Genomic DNA, 15,012 nt, shown 5'->3' on the forward strand with positions numbered 1-15,012 from the left:
TAGCACCACTGTAGCTCCCTGTAGGAGCAAAATCCCTCTGGCCAAAGATTCCGCTCCTACAAGAAGCCCCTGATGTCTCTGTCCATATGTGGACAGTGACGTCAGGGGTTAACTCTAAAAGCAGAATCCCCTGCGAGAGCGGGAAGTCCGCTCCAGGTGTAGCCCCTAACGTCACGGTCCATATATGGATAGTGACACCAGGGGCTTCTCCAGTAGCGGTATCCCTGGCACAGAGCGATCTGACACTGGGGATTCCGTTCCTAGAGAGAGCCACTAACGTCATATGTCCATATATGGATAGTGACACCAGGAGCTTCTCCAGTAGCGAAATCCCCGGCCAGAGTGCCGGCAGGGGATTTCGCTCCTAGGGAGACTCACTAAAGTCACTGTCCAAATGGACAGGGACGTCAGGGGCTCTCTCTAGAAGCGGAATCCCCAGCTAGTGCAACCGGACACCGGGGATTCCGCTCCTAGAGTCAGTTCAGGTGGCGCGATCTACAAAGGGGGGGTGCAATGCTATCTACAGCAGGGGGGGGGTTTGCACTATCTATAGCGGGGATGGAGAGACGGCAGGGGCTCCCTCTAGGTGGGGAATCCTCGACCAGAGTGCTGTTTGGGGACTCCGATGCTGGAGGGCGCTTAGGTGGCGCCATCTATAGAGGGTTTTACGCTACCTACAGGGGGTTGTGGGTGGCACCATCTACAGTGGGGGATGTATTCCGGGGCTCTCAAAGCCCGGGTTGACATGAGAGTGCAGCGCTGCTCACAATTAAGCAGCACTGCAGTAATTAAACCCGTTCCAGGCTGTCAACATCTATACAAATGCTAACTGCACGGGGCATCGGCAGTTAGAACGTATATAGCCGTATGGCAGTCGTGAATGGGTTAAGATAAAATTCCCCCTTAATGTGGATAACTTTTGATTGCACATTTTTTTAAATGTCATCTCTTTATGCATTATATCAGTTCTCTTTAACAAGTCAACATACATGAAATGGTCAGTAGCAATCCAGAAATACAAGAAAAAAAAAAAGACAGGCAAATTTATTTATTGGGAAGAGTACAGTTTATGAGGCTTATTAATTAAAAGGAAAAATTGTCGAAACAAAAACGGAACTTGTCACCCATTGAATTTTCATTCCATATGTATTTTTCTAGTGCAGGTCAGAATAGGACAGTCCTAATCTGATTTGTTACTATAAATCAAGCACAGTAGAAGGAAGTCGGCACCACTCTCAATCTTCACAGCATGGAACAGGCAGATAGATGCAAGTGGAGTCAGGGTTTCCTCATTTAAAGAGGCTCTGTCACCAGATTTTGCAGCCCCTATCTGCTATTGCAGCAGATCGGCGCTGCTATGTAGATTACAGTAACGTTTTTATTTTTAAAAAACGAGCATTTTTGGCCAAGTTATGACCATTTTCGTATTTATGCAAATGAGGCTTGCAAAAGTACAACTGGGCGTGTTGAAAAGTAAAAGTACAACTGGGCGTGTATTATGTGCGTACATCGGGGCGTGTTTACTACTTTTACTAGCTGGGCTTTCTGATGAGAAGTATCATCCTCTTCTCTTCAGAACGCCCAGCTTCTGGCAGTGCAGATCTGTGACGTCACTCACAGGTCCTGCATCGTGTCGGCACCAGAGGCTACAGATGATTCTGCAGCAGCATCGGCGTTTGCAGGTAAGTCCATGTAGCTACTTACCTGCAAATGCTGATGCTGCTGCAGAATCATCTGTAGCCTCTGGTGCCGACACGATGCAGGACCTGTGAGTGACGTCACAGATCTGCACTGCCAGAAGCTGGGCGTTCTGAAGAGAAGTGGATGATACTTCTCATCAGAAAGCCCAGCTAGTAAAAGTAGTAAACACGCCCCGATGTACGCACATAATACACGCCCAGTTGTACTTTTACTTTTCAACACGCCCAGTTGTACTTTTGCAAGCCTCATTTGCAGAAATACGAAAATGGTCATAACTTGGCCAAAAATGCTCGTTTTTTAAAAATAAAAACGTTACTGTAATCTACATTGCAGCGCCTATCTGCTGCAATAGCAGATAGGGGTTGCAAAATCTGGTGACAGAGCCTCTTTAAGCAAACTTCGGGCGGTGCTCAGCATAAAAACAGACAGTCTTGTAGTATAATATAGATGAAAGAAATGAAAATGCGGCACTCACCCGTTTGCAAATCTTTTTAACTTTATTGTGTCACCTTGGCGAGGATAAAAGCATTACAGGGAGGACAGCTAGTTGTAGGTTACAGCCTGTTTCGCGCTGGAGATTGCGCTTCTTCTGACCTAGTACGTCACTGCTGGAGGCGTTCTTTTAAACTACCAACAGCTGCAGCTTCCATAGTAACGCATGTAGCAACAGTGAACAGCTTCTGGAACACACCCCTTTATGTTAATTTCTTTTCACAAAGCAAGCATCACTTTTACCTTTCAAAGAAAAGGGCTCCATTCACACCTTATTCTGACCTGAAGGCCGCAAAGAAGCAAAACTTCCATCACTGACACATCAGACAACGATAGGTGAGTACGATTTTAAGAAAATATATACATATATATGTAGATTAATTAGAATGGAAACTTTTGATGAATTATTCGGGGGATGGAGCAAAGAACTGTATTCAGTTAAATACACTATAAATAAATAGTTTTATCCTTACATAGCCATTTTTTGTTTGTACACCATAATGGATATGATATAGGAAGCCGTTCATTGTTCCTTTACAGAAAGCATAGTTACACTGTTGTACACATAAGTGAGGATAAAAAGCAACACATACATCATATGTGTGGCAAATTAAAAACAAAAACTATAAGCACAAATATAAAGATTGTTATAGAAAGACTGCCATGTCATTTTTATCATTTAGGCCGGCAGGTCCCATTGCATTGGTACGGATAATCCATCCTGATTCTTTTCTCAATAATATCCTATGTCTATCCCCCCCATTTTCAGGAATTGGGACATGTTCAATACCTGCGAACCTCAATAGATTAGAGTCTCCACCATGGGCTTTATTCATATGGTGGATTAATCTGGGAGCTCCCTCATTTGTTGTTATAGATTTACAGTGTTCTCTGAATCTAACATATAGGCATCTGATGGTTTTTCCTATATAAAATCGTCCACAAGGACAAAAAATGATATAGACTACGAATTTAGTTTTGCAACTAATAAATTGTTCTATGTTTTGTGTAATACCCCCAAAATTCAATATTTTTGCCTGGAGGTTAAACCTACAGAAGGCGCAATTTCCACATCGATGGTTCCCTTTCGGGATTTGTTTGTCAAGCCAATTATGTTTAATTTCAGAAAATCTACTATGTACTAGATTGTCTTTTAGTGTGGTACTTCGTCTGAACGAGATCAAAGGTTTTTTTATGGCTATATTTCTCAGACTTGAATCTTCTTCGATTAAATGCCAATATTTATAAATCGCATTTTTGATGATTTGTGCTTGACCAGTATATTTGAAAGTAAAGATGAATCTTTTTCCCTCCTTTTCATTCCTATTTTTATATTTCTTTGGTTTTAACAAATCGTTCTGATTTTTCATGAATGCAGTATTCATGGCTTTATTTAATATATCAGGCGGGAAACCTCTTCCTAATAATCGTTTTTTTAGGGCGTTTGCCTGTTTAAGAAAAGATTCATCTGTGTCATTTATGCGTCTTAGCCTTATAAATTGACCGTATGGAATTGCTTTCCTGACGTGTAGGGGGTGGAAACTATCGTAACGTAGTAAAGAATTTGTAGCAGTTGGTTTCCTAAAACCTTTCGTATGTAATATATTCCCCTTGATTGTTAATTTTACGTCAAGAAAGTCTAACTCCACAGGGTCAATTTTACTTGTAAACTTCATGTTCATTTTATTAGAATCATTCAAGTATGTGACAAAAAGTTCGAATTCTGATTTTGTACCGGACCAAACCATAAAAATATCGTCAACAAATCTGACAAATAATTTAATCTTAATTAGGAATGGATTCAAATGTGTAATGATATATCTATCCTCAAAAACCCCTAAAAAAATATTAGCCAACGTACAAGCTACTGGGGTTCCCATGGCTGTTCCGTTATTTTGTATATACCATTTATCATTAAATTTAAAGGCATTATGTGTGAGGATAAAATCTAAACCTTCACTGACAAAAGAGATGAAGTTTTCACTCTTCTTAGCTAAGGAGAGAACTCTTTTCACTGTATCTACACCTATGTCGTGAGGGATTCTGGTGTAGAGACTTTCAACGTCTATAGACGTGAGGTAGAAATCTTTTTCCCATGAAAAATTCCTAACAACATTCAAAAACTCGTTAGTATCTTTAATGTATGATGGAATACTTTTTAGTAAGGGCCTCAGCAGCCAGTCAATATATTTAGAGAGAGGCTCGGTTAAAGAGCCTACCCCCGAAACTATTGGACGGCCAGGAGGGTATTTTTTATCCTTATGTATTTTAGGAAGAAAATACCATGATGGTTTTGAAGGAAAATCAAGGTACAATTTTTCTGCCATTTTTTGTGATAAGCAGCCGTTTTCCACGTTTTTTCTCAAAAAGGTCTGTAGTTTTTGTTGAAACTTATGAGTAGGATCTCTATCTAAAACTGAATATGTACCCATATCGGACAATTGTCTCAAAGCTTCAGAGAGGTAATATTCTCTTGACATCAAAACAACATTACCTCCCTTGTCCGCTTTTTTTATAACTACATTATTCATATTTCTTAAAAGGTTTAAAGCTTTTTTCTCCCCTTTCGAAATATATTACTTTCAGTGCTGTATAGGAGTGATTCCACTTCATTTTTCACTGCTTTTGAAAAAAGGTCTAGATTGCTTCCTGAAAATATAGGGGGTGAAAAGGTGGAGGCAGTTCCACCTTTAAAATAATCTGCCTCGCTTCCTTCACATACATCAATATCCTCTTCCGAAAAACTATCGACTAAGGTTTGCAAACAGGCAGATTCTTCCTCTGAAAAATTTCCACTTACACTAAATCCTAGAGGTCCTACTTTGCAAGGTTTTTCACAATCTCTTCTAACACTGTTATCTGTCGCAAAATTTAAGGTTTTATGCAAGTTTAGTTTTCTTATACCCTTGAAAAGATCTACTTCAAAATCTACAACATCAAAATCTTCTACCAGACTGAAATTTAAACCTTTTTCCAAAAGACTCACACAATCTTTATCCAAAACTAAATCTGTAAGGTTTATTATATTAGTATTTAAATGGTTTTCCCGATCTTCTATTTCTTCCATGTCACTTGTTTCCTTTTCCGTATAGGTCTCCCTTCCTTTTTCTCTGTTTTTTCGTCTACCCCCTCGTCTAATTCGTTTCCTAAAGGGATACTTTGATTTATGGGGATCCTAGTAGAATCGTCCGAAATACTTGAATCAGAATCCGTGGTCCAAATGTCATTATTGATATTTTTTCTTCTTGCAGTGATGCGACTTTTCTTTTTTTGTTGGCGTTTATTCCCCCAATCGAAGATTTTTCCAGAATCAAAATCTTTTTTATCTCTGAGAAATTTATCTTTTTTCTTTTCTTTTATCTCTGCTTGAATAGGAACTAGTTTCTTTTCCAATTTTTTTGAAAAATCATTCATTTGTTGTTCGGTGAATCTAGTTCTCAGTTCTAATTTTGCTTTACGCAATTCGGTGGTGATTTGTTCATATTCTTGTTCATTTCTTTTTAAGATGATTTTCATTAGGTTGAAAGAATGGGTTAAATGAGCCTCTTTCCATTCTGCCTGGAAAGCAGGATCTTCTTGATATAGGGAAGCTTCCTTATATGCTCTTAAACCCCTTGGTGCTCGATTGCAGGCAATATATGACTTTAAAGAATTTATAGTCCAGAATAGACGAACTTCCTTTTCAGCAAGTTGATGGATTCTGCCATGCAAAGTTTTTGTGCTTATCACTTGTAGTTCCTCTCTCGAGTTACAAAGTGCAAAAAACGCAACTGCGTCCTCCCTTCCAGCTTTAAAAGCAGATTCATAGGAACTTCCTGCTACTTCCATATTGCTATCCAGATTTTCTCCTTTGTCCATGCTTATAAATAGAGTGTGCTCAAGACTTTAAGAAGTAGTCAATCAGAATAAATCAAGCACAGTAGAAGGAAGTCGGCATCACTCTCAATCTTCACAGCATGGAACAGGCAGATAGATGCAAGTGGAGTCAGGGTTTCCTCATTTAAGCAAACTTCGGGCGGTGCTCAGCATAAAAACAGACAGTCTTGTAGTATAATATAGATGAAAGAAATGAAAATGCGGCACTCACCCGTTTGCAAATCTTTTTAACTTTATTGTGTCACCTTGGCGAGGATAAAAGCATTACAGGGAGGACAGCTAGTTGTAGGTTACAGCCTGTTTCGCGCTGGAGATTGCGCTTCTTCTGACCTAGTACGTCACTGCTGGAGGCGTTCTTTTAAACTACCAACAGCTGCAGCTTCCATAGTAACGCATGTAGCAACAGTGAACAGCTTCTGGAACACACCCCTTTATGTTAATTTCTTTTCACAAAGCAAGCATCACTTTTACCTTTCAAAGAAAAGGGCTCCATTCACACCTTATTCTGACCTGAAGGCCACAAGAGGCCGGAAACTGCGCCAAAAAACTTCCGAAAATGGCTCCTATTGATTTCAATGGAAGGCAGAGGCATTTTTCCTGCGAGCGGAAAAACCATCTTGCGGGAAAAAGAAGCGACATGCTCTATCTTCGGGCGTTTACATCTCTGACCTCCCATTGACATCAATGGGAGGCTAAGAAAGTGTATTTCGCGGCAAACAGCGTGCAGGCAGATCAAAATTTCTGCCTGCAAAAAAGATCGATTACTTACCGGTAATCTGTTTTTCAAGAACCTATGACAGCACCCCTGGAGAGACGTCCCATCCGCTGGACAGGAAACCGGAGGATATAAAATGGACACACCTCTCCACACACCCAGTCTTTAGGAAGAACTCAGGATGAGAAGTAGTTTAGTTTGTATGTGTGTTTTTTTTTTTTTTTGTTTGTTTTTTGGTGAAAGTCCCTCACACCTTAATATGTACAATATTTACAGGGACGCTCAAATTAAGGGTAGCGATCCAGTTTATGAGGGTCATGTACTACAGACATGGGAGGGTAACAGCGGGGTGCTGTCATAGGTTCTTGAAAAACAGATTACCGGTAAGTAATCGATCTTTTACCCTTTCACCTATGACAGCACCCCTGGAGATGTAAAATAGAAATCATTATTTCTAGGGTGGGACCACAGCTTGTAGTACCTTTCTACCGAAGGCCAAGTCAGAGGCTGTATGTAGTTGTAATCTGTAGTGTTTAAAGAAGGTGTGAGGAGAACTCCATGTGGCAGCCTTACATATTTGGTCTAGGGATGCACCTGCTCTTTCTGCCCATGAAGTGGATACGGCCCTAGTGGAGTGTGCCCCGAAGAATTCTGGGGGTTTGAGGTTTTTGGTTTATGTAGGCTAGCCGTATGGCCTGCTTGATCCACCTTGCTATGGTAGCTTTGCTGGCTGCTGAACCCTTATTGTGACCCTGAAACTGGATAAACAAATTTTGTGATTATCTCAGATCTTGGGTAACCTTTAGGTACTGGACTAGACATCTTCTTACGTCTAGGCAGTTAAACTGTTGTTCCATCTGATTCTTTGGGGAGTCACAAAAGGAGGGAAGGACAATGTCTTGGTTTAGGTGAAAGGGTGAAACCACTTTAGGAAGGAATTCTGGTAGGGTTTTTAAGATGACTATCATCTAGTAGTAGGGTATGTGGAGGAAAGGCAGAGAGGGCCTGGATCTTGCTCACTCTATGGGCTCATGTAATGGCTAATAGAAAGGTCATTTTGAGTGTTAGCATCTTCCAGGAAATAGAGTCTATGGGTTCAAAGGGTGGTTTTATCAAAGCCTGGAGAACAAGGTTTAAGTCCCAGGGAGGAACTGGGGACCTTATCTGGGGTTTAAGTCTGCAGGTGGCCGCTAGGAATCTTTTGATCCAGGGGTGTTCTGCTAATTTAAAATTGAAAAAGGAAATTAAAGCCGAAATCTGAACCTTTAATGTAGTAGGCCTAAGGTTCTTTTTTAGTCCCGCCTGGAGAAAATCCAATATTAGGGGAATATCTGGATTGGTTAAAGGATTAACCTCCCTGCCTGCGAAGTTTAAGAATGCACTCCATGACCTCAGATATATCTTTGAAGTAATCGGTTTCCTACTAGCTAGTAGGGTGGTGATGACGGATTCTGAAAATCCTCTCTGCCTAAGGATTATCCTTTCAGTTTCCATGCTGTCAAGTGGAGCTTCTGAATGTCGGGGTGTAATACTGGGCCCTGATATAGAAGATCTGGCCTGTCTGGAAGAACCCATGGTTGGCGTGACGACATTTTTCTTAGCCACGTGAACCATGGTCTCTTTGGCCAGATGGGGGCTATCAGTATCACGCTGGCCCTGTCTTCTCTGATCTTTTTTAAGACTCTTGGGAGTAGGTTCAGGGGGGGGGGAGGCGTAGCCTCTCTCTAGACTCCAGCACTGGGAGAGTGCGTCTATTGCTGTTGGGTGATCTGAGGGATTTAGGGAGAAGAACCTCTGGGTTTTTCTGTTTCTTTTGGATGCGAACAGATCTATGGATGGGGTTCCCAATCTGAGGATGATCTCCTGAAATACTGTGGTGTTCAGGCACCATTCTGATTGGTGAAGCCTTTCCCGGCTTAGGAAATCTGCCACCAGGTTGTCCTTCCCTCTGAGATGAACAGCTGATAGAGTCAGCAGGTGCTGTTCTGCCAGAGAAAATATCTGTGTGGCTAGGCCCATCAGTGAGGCCGATCTCGTACCCCCTTGTCGGTTTATATAGGATACTGTAGTTGTGTTGTCCGAATAGATCTTTAGGTGCTGACCTGAGATTGCCTGTATGGACCCCTTCAGGGCCTGAAGAACTGCTGCTAGTTCCCTGAAGTTGGAGGATCTGAGAGCGGTCTGCTGGTCCCACTGACCCTGAAGGAAAGATGAGTCGAAATGAGCTCCCCACCCCCAGGGACTCGCATCTGTGGTCATATTGAGAGTAGGGGTTAACCTCCATGGAATACCCCTTGTGAGATTTGCCCTGTTTAGCCACCATCTGAGGTACAGCCTTGCTGTGGAAGAGATGTGAAAGGGTTGGTCCAGGGAGAAACTGCTCCTGTCCCATTGGTCTAGGATGTCCCACTGCAGTGGTCTGGACTTGAAGTGAGCCCATAGTACGGCTGGGATGCATGATGACATGAGGCCTAAGACTGACATAGCTTCCCTGAAAGATGTCGTATGGTTCAGGTAGATCTCTGATATCCTGTTCATCAGAGGCCCGATTTTTTTCTTCTGGGAGGAAGGTCATCTGTTCGGAGGAATCCAGCAGGGTTCCTAAGAATATACATCTTTTCGATGGATTTAAATTTGATTTCTTTAAATTTATGTTCCATTCTAATCTTGTCAGTATGTCCCGGACTATCTGTATGTGTAGGGTCAGAGTTGGAACTATTTCTGCTACCACCAGGAAGTCGTCTAAATATGGAATCAGGAGAATATCGTTCATCCTGATGCATGAGGTCATTTCCGCTATCAGTTTAGAAAATACCCTTGGGGCTTGAGAGATGCCGAAGGGGAGGGCTCTGTATTGTAGGTGGCATACGGACCCGTTGAGTGTTACGGCTACCCTTAGATACTTTTGATGACGGTGACATATGGGTACGTGATAATAGGCATCCTCTAGGTCTATTGAGGCCATCACGCAGTCTTTGGAGAGGAGGTTTATGGTTGACGTGATACTCTCCATGCGGAATTTTTTGTAGGTCAGATAGCAGTTCAGTTTTTTTAGGTTTATAATGACCCTGTGTTTTCCTCCTGGTTTGTTCACTAGGAAAAGGGGGGAATAAAAGCCCTGACCTATCTCTGTGTCTGGAACCTGTATTAGGACCTCTTTTTTTATAAGTGACAGAACTTCTACTTCTAGGATCTTTTGTTGGACTGGGTTCCTTAGGACCCTTGTGGGAAGGAATCTGTCTGGGGGGAGGGTTGTGAACTCTAGTATGTATCCTGTTTTTATGATTCCCAGAATCCAAGGATTCGATGAAATCTTCCGCCAATGTTTGAGGAACAGGGAAAGGCGACCCCCTACTGCCCCCTTGGCGTCATTCTTGGTCCCTATTTTTAGGGTCTTTCTGGGGCCTGAAAAGAAAGGACTTGTTTTTTCTTGGAAATCTCGAGGGTCTAAATTCCTGTGCCCTAGGGTTAGCGTACCCCCCTCTTTTGTTACTTGGCCCTCTGGGACGAAAGGACTCTCTTGTTGGCCTTGTTTGTGCCGGGAACCCCTTTTTACTGTCGGATGCCTTTTCTAGCATGTCATCAAGTGGGGGCCCGAAAAGGTGATCTCCTTAACAGGGGATAGCGCACAGCTTCCCTTTGGATCCGGTGTCCCCCTTCCAGGTCTTTAGCCAGATAGCTCGTCTAGCTGAATTCGCCAGGGCCGCTGATCTGGCGGAAAGGCGTACCGCGTCTACTGAGGCGTCTGCCAAGAAGTCTGCTGCTTTAGAAAGTGTTGGGAGGGAGGCTAAGATTTGATCCCGAGGGGTCTTGTCTTTCAGATGTACCTCCAGTTGTGCGAGCCACACTTTCAGGGATCTGGCCACGCAGGTGGCTGCAATGGCTGGTTTGAAACCCCCCGTAGAGGCTTCCCAGGTTCTCTTAAGGTAGAATTCGGCCTTTCTATCCATAGGGTCAGACAAGGAGCCTAGGTCTTCAAAAGGAAGGGAGTGTTTCCTTGAGATCTTGGCTACTGGAGCGTCGAGCCTGGGGATGTTATCCCAGTCCCTGCATGCGTCTTCCTCAAAGGGATACTTCCTTTTGAGAAACTTGGGAATGCTTGTCTTTTGATCAGGAGTTTCCCATTCCTTTTTAATAAGGTTAGATATGTTCCTATGGATGGGGAAGGTTCTATTCTTTTTAGGTCCTAGCCCTTGAAACATAATGTCCTGGATGGACCGTGGTTCTTTGGGGTCATCTATATTCATAGTCGCCCTGACCGTTTTTAGGAGTAGGTCAACGTCCTCCGTTGGGAACAGATTTCTCTCTCCCTCCTCCTCACCTGAGGAATCGTAGGAGCTGTACTCCCCTTCTTCGCCTAGCTGGGGGTCCTCTTCAGCTGAGGAATCCGAATCCAACCTGCTAGAAGAGGCGACCGTAGGATCTCTTCTCTTTCTAAGGGACTTTAGTGAGCTCCTCACTTCAGCCTTTACAATATCTTTAATGCTTGTGGCTACATTTGTGGACTCTTCTGATATAATATTATCTAGACATTTCTGACAGAGTCTTTTGTTATAGGAAGATGCGAATTTCTTTTTGCATATCGCACATTCCTTGTTATGGGCCTTATCCTGCTTTTTCCTAGGATAATCCCTGGCCTAAACGTATGTACAAGAGAAAGGGGAACAGCATTAAGTAAGGGAGAGGTCCTTCTCTTACCCCACTCTGGTGTCCTCAAGTACCGGGCTGGAGGACTTGGCATCTGAGCGTTCAGTGCGTCCTGGAGCTTCTCCTGGCGACTCCATGACTGTGGAAGCTGGAAAGAGAGTCCTGCTGTTACTGGCCTAAAATAGGCCAAGGATTGGCTGGGAGGCCCTCGCTCCGGACGCTGGAGCACCACCTCCCCACGTGGGCCACCGAAACACCGCTCGGAAGTGACGCGTCGCGGCGACCGGACATGCCAGTGAGAGCTGGGTGTGGTCCGGACCTTCCCCAAGCCGAACGAGCCCCAGGGATCCGCTCCCCGCCAGAGGAAGGCCCACTCTGTGGACCTTAAACCACCACCTGTTTTGCAGCAGGTGGGGGGACGATGGACCGGGAGTACCTATCCCAGAAAGAACATAGGGAGAAATCCTCCAGCTCACCTGACACACTCCGGTGTGTCGTAGATAGCGCCCGGATCCTCGTGTCGGCACACGGATAACAAACAAGAGACAAGGAACGGAGGTAGGATCCAGCGCTGGGTAGCTTTAAAATGGAAGACTGTTTTCCAAGTTTAATGATGTAGATTTAAAAAGAAGTCCAGTAGTATTAGGTCCTGGGTGTGTACGAAGTGGAGGGATGATGTCCTCTTAGGCCTACGCGTTTCGGACGACACTGCGTCCTTAGACTTGGCTGTGGTCAAAGCCAAGCCAAGTCTAAGGACGCAGTGTCGTCCGAAACGCGTAGGCCTAAGAGGACATCATCCCTCCACTTCGTACACACCCAGGACCTAATACTACTGGACTTCTTTTTAAATCTACATCATTAAACTTGGAAAACAGTCTTCCATTTTAACGCTACCCAGCGCTGGATCCTACCTCCGTTCCTTGTCTCTACCTATCCCAGACTAAGGTTGCTCCCAGGGGGGAGACTTATACCTTTCCAGAGCACCACTAGTGGAATAAGGTAAACCTTGCTAGGGGGTCTGCAATCCCGGAGAAGTGCTTCTTCCTCAGGAGATTCTTCCATCCGGAGGACAGGAAACCTGACTGGGTGTGTGGAGAGGTGTGTCCATTTTATATCCTCAGGTTTCCTGTCCAGCGGATGGGACGTCTCTCCAGGGGTGCTGTCATAGGTAAAAGGGTAAAACTCTGTGTGAACATACCCTTAATGAAACACATACCCTTTTTCTTATCTGTTTTTCTTTTCGGATTGTATAATTTTTTTTATTCTATTTTCAGTACATGATTATGGGGCACGGCCATCTTACCTGAGCAGCTGCTTTGCTCTGTTAACCCTTTCATGCCGACAATCTGTAGATTCACGTCCTATCCGCATATACCCCGTGCAGCCATGGCGTGAATCTACAGATCTCTGCATCTGCCGGCATAGCGCTGGTGAGATCGCTCTAACGCCGGCGGTGTCAGTGTCCCCGGACTCCCAGTAATCCGTTCTCTGACAGCTGAACCGATTGGTTCAGCTACAGAGCATGTGACCACCATGATTAACTAATCATGGTGATCTCTGAAAAGTTTGTTTACAAACAAACTTTTCCCACTTGTCTATTACATACAAGTGTATGTGTGTATATACATATATATATATATATATATATACACATACACACACTTTTGAAAGTGTGATTTGTTCGAAAAAGCCCCCGAAAAAAATGGTTAAGTTATCCGAAGTAGTTCAGAAGTTATGACAGTTTAAAAGACTGTATGCCAAAACGTTACATTTAGGCCTGGTCATTGAAGCATCAATGACCCTTGGTCCTGAAAGGGTTAACTGCATTCAAAGATATACTTTGCAAGAGCCACATGGACCATAGGATTCTGTAGACTGGAAAAGACTCAATGACCTCTATGAGAAAGTTTTCTAAGCGTGTTCTGTGACCTGTGCAAAAGGTCATTGTACAGGGGGGGGGGGGGGAACTAAAAACCCCTGCAATTCCGCCATAGATTTTGGGGTTTAATCTTCACGACGTTTATTCTGGAGTAAAAATGACATGTTAATTTTATTCTGCTGGTCAATACGATTGCGGCGATACGAAACAAAGTAAAAGCAGTTAAAAAATACATTTGTTTTGTGCCACATTCTGAGACCCATAACTTTTTTATTTTTAGGTTGATGGAGCGATGCAAAGCTTTTTTTTTTGATGGGCGAGCTGTAGTTTTTATTGGTACCATTTTGGGGTACACACAATTTTTTGATCACTTCATTAAATTTTTTGGAAGCGAGGTGACCAAAAACCAGCAATTCTGCCATTGTGATTTTTTATTTTTTTTTACCCACGGCATGGTTAGTTAAAGAGGCTCTGTCACCAGATTTTGCAACCCCTATCTGCTATTGCAGCAGATAGGCGCTGCAATGTAGATTACAGTAACGTTTTTATTTTTAAAAAACGAGCATTTTTGGCCAAGTTATGACCATTTTTGTAGTTATGCAAATGAGGCTTGCAAAAGTCCAAGTGGGTGTGTTTAAAAGTAAAAGTCCAAGTGGGCGTGTATTATGTGCGTACATCGGGGCGTTTTTAATACTTTCACTAGCTGGGCGCTCTGAAGAGAAGTAACATCCTCTTCTCTTCAGAACGCCCAGCTTCTGACAGTGCAGATCTGTGACGTCACTCACAGGTCCTGCATCGTGACGGCCACATCGGCACCAGAGGCTACAGCTGATTCTGCAGCAGCATCAGCGTTTGCAGGTAAGATCGACTTACCTGCAAACGCTGATGCTGCTGCAGAATCAACTGTAGCCTCTGGTGCCGATGTGGCCGTCACGATGCAGGACCTGTGAGTGACGTCACAGATCTGCACTGTCAGAAGCTGGGCGTTCTGAAGAGAAGAGGATGTTACTTCTCTTCAGAGCGCCCAGCTAGTGAAAGTATTAAAAATGCCCCGATGTACGCACATAATACACGCCCACTTGGACTTTTACTTTTAAACACACCCACTTGGACTTTTGCAAGCCTCATTTGCATAACTACAAAAATGGTCATAACTTGGCCAAAAATGCTCGTTTTTTAAAAATAAAAACGTTACTGTAATCTACATTGCAGCGCCTATCTGCTGCAATAGCAGATAGGGGTTGCAAAATCTGGTGACAGAGCCTCTTTAAATAACATAATATTTAATTAGTTCAGTATTTTACAGACGCGGCAATACAAATTATGTTTACTTTTTTATTTCTATGATTTTTTTTTGTTAAAAAAGGGAAAACATTTTATTTATTTTTTAACTTTGATTTAATTTTTTTTATAATTTTTAAAAGTTGTATTAAACATTTTTTTTTACTTTTTCTTTTTGTTCCCCTAGGAGACAACCATGCAATCACAGGCAATACACTACAATACTTATGCACAGCAGTGTATTGCCTTTACCTGTGCTCTACTATTAAGCCCTGCCTCTGGCAAGGCTTAATGATAGAGCACGGATGGCAAACCTGGAGGCCTTCAATAGACCTCTGGCTGCCATGGCAACAGATCGGCAAACCACGATTTTGTTGCGGGGGGCCAATCAGGGGACAGAAACAGTCCCTTCCTCTGTTTA

General features: G+C 43.2%; 1 protein-coding gene across 1 annotated transcript in view; it reads right to left on the reverse strand.

Annotated features, from left to right (window-relative positions):
* The window catches only part of UGGT2 (UDP-glucose glycoprotein glucosyltransferase 2), a 382,432-nt gene that overhangs the window by 208,358 nt on the left and 159,062 nt on the right, over positions 1-15,012 (reverse strand). The window lies entirely within an intron of this gene.

Source organism: Rhinoderma darwinii, chromosome 2 (assembly GCF_050947455.1).
Source record: "Rhinoderma darwinii isolate aRhiDar2 chromosome 2, aRhiDar2.hap1, whole genome shotgun sequence".
Lineage (NCBI taxonomy): Eukaryota > Metazoa > Chordata > Amphibia > Anura > Rhinodermatidae > Rhinoderma > Rhinoderma darwinii.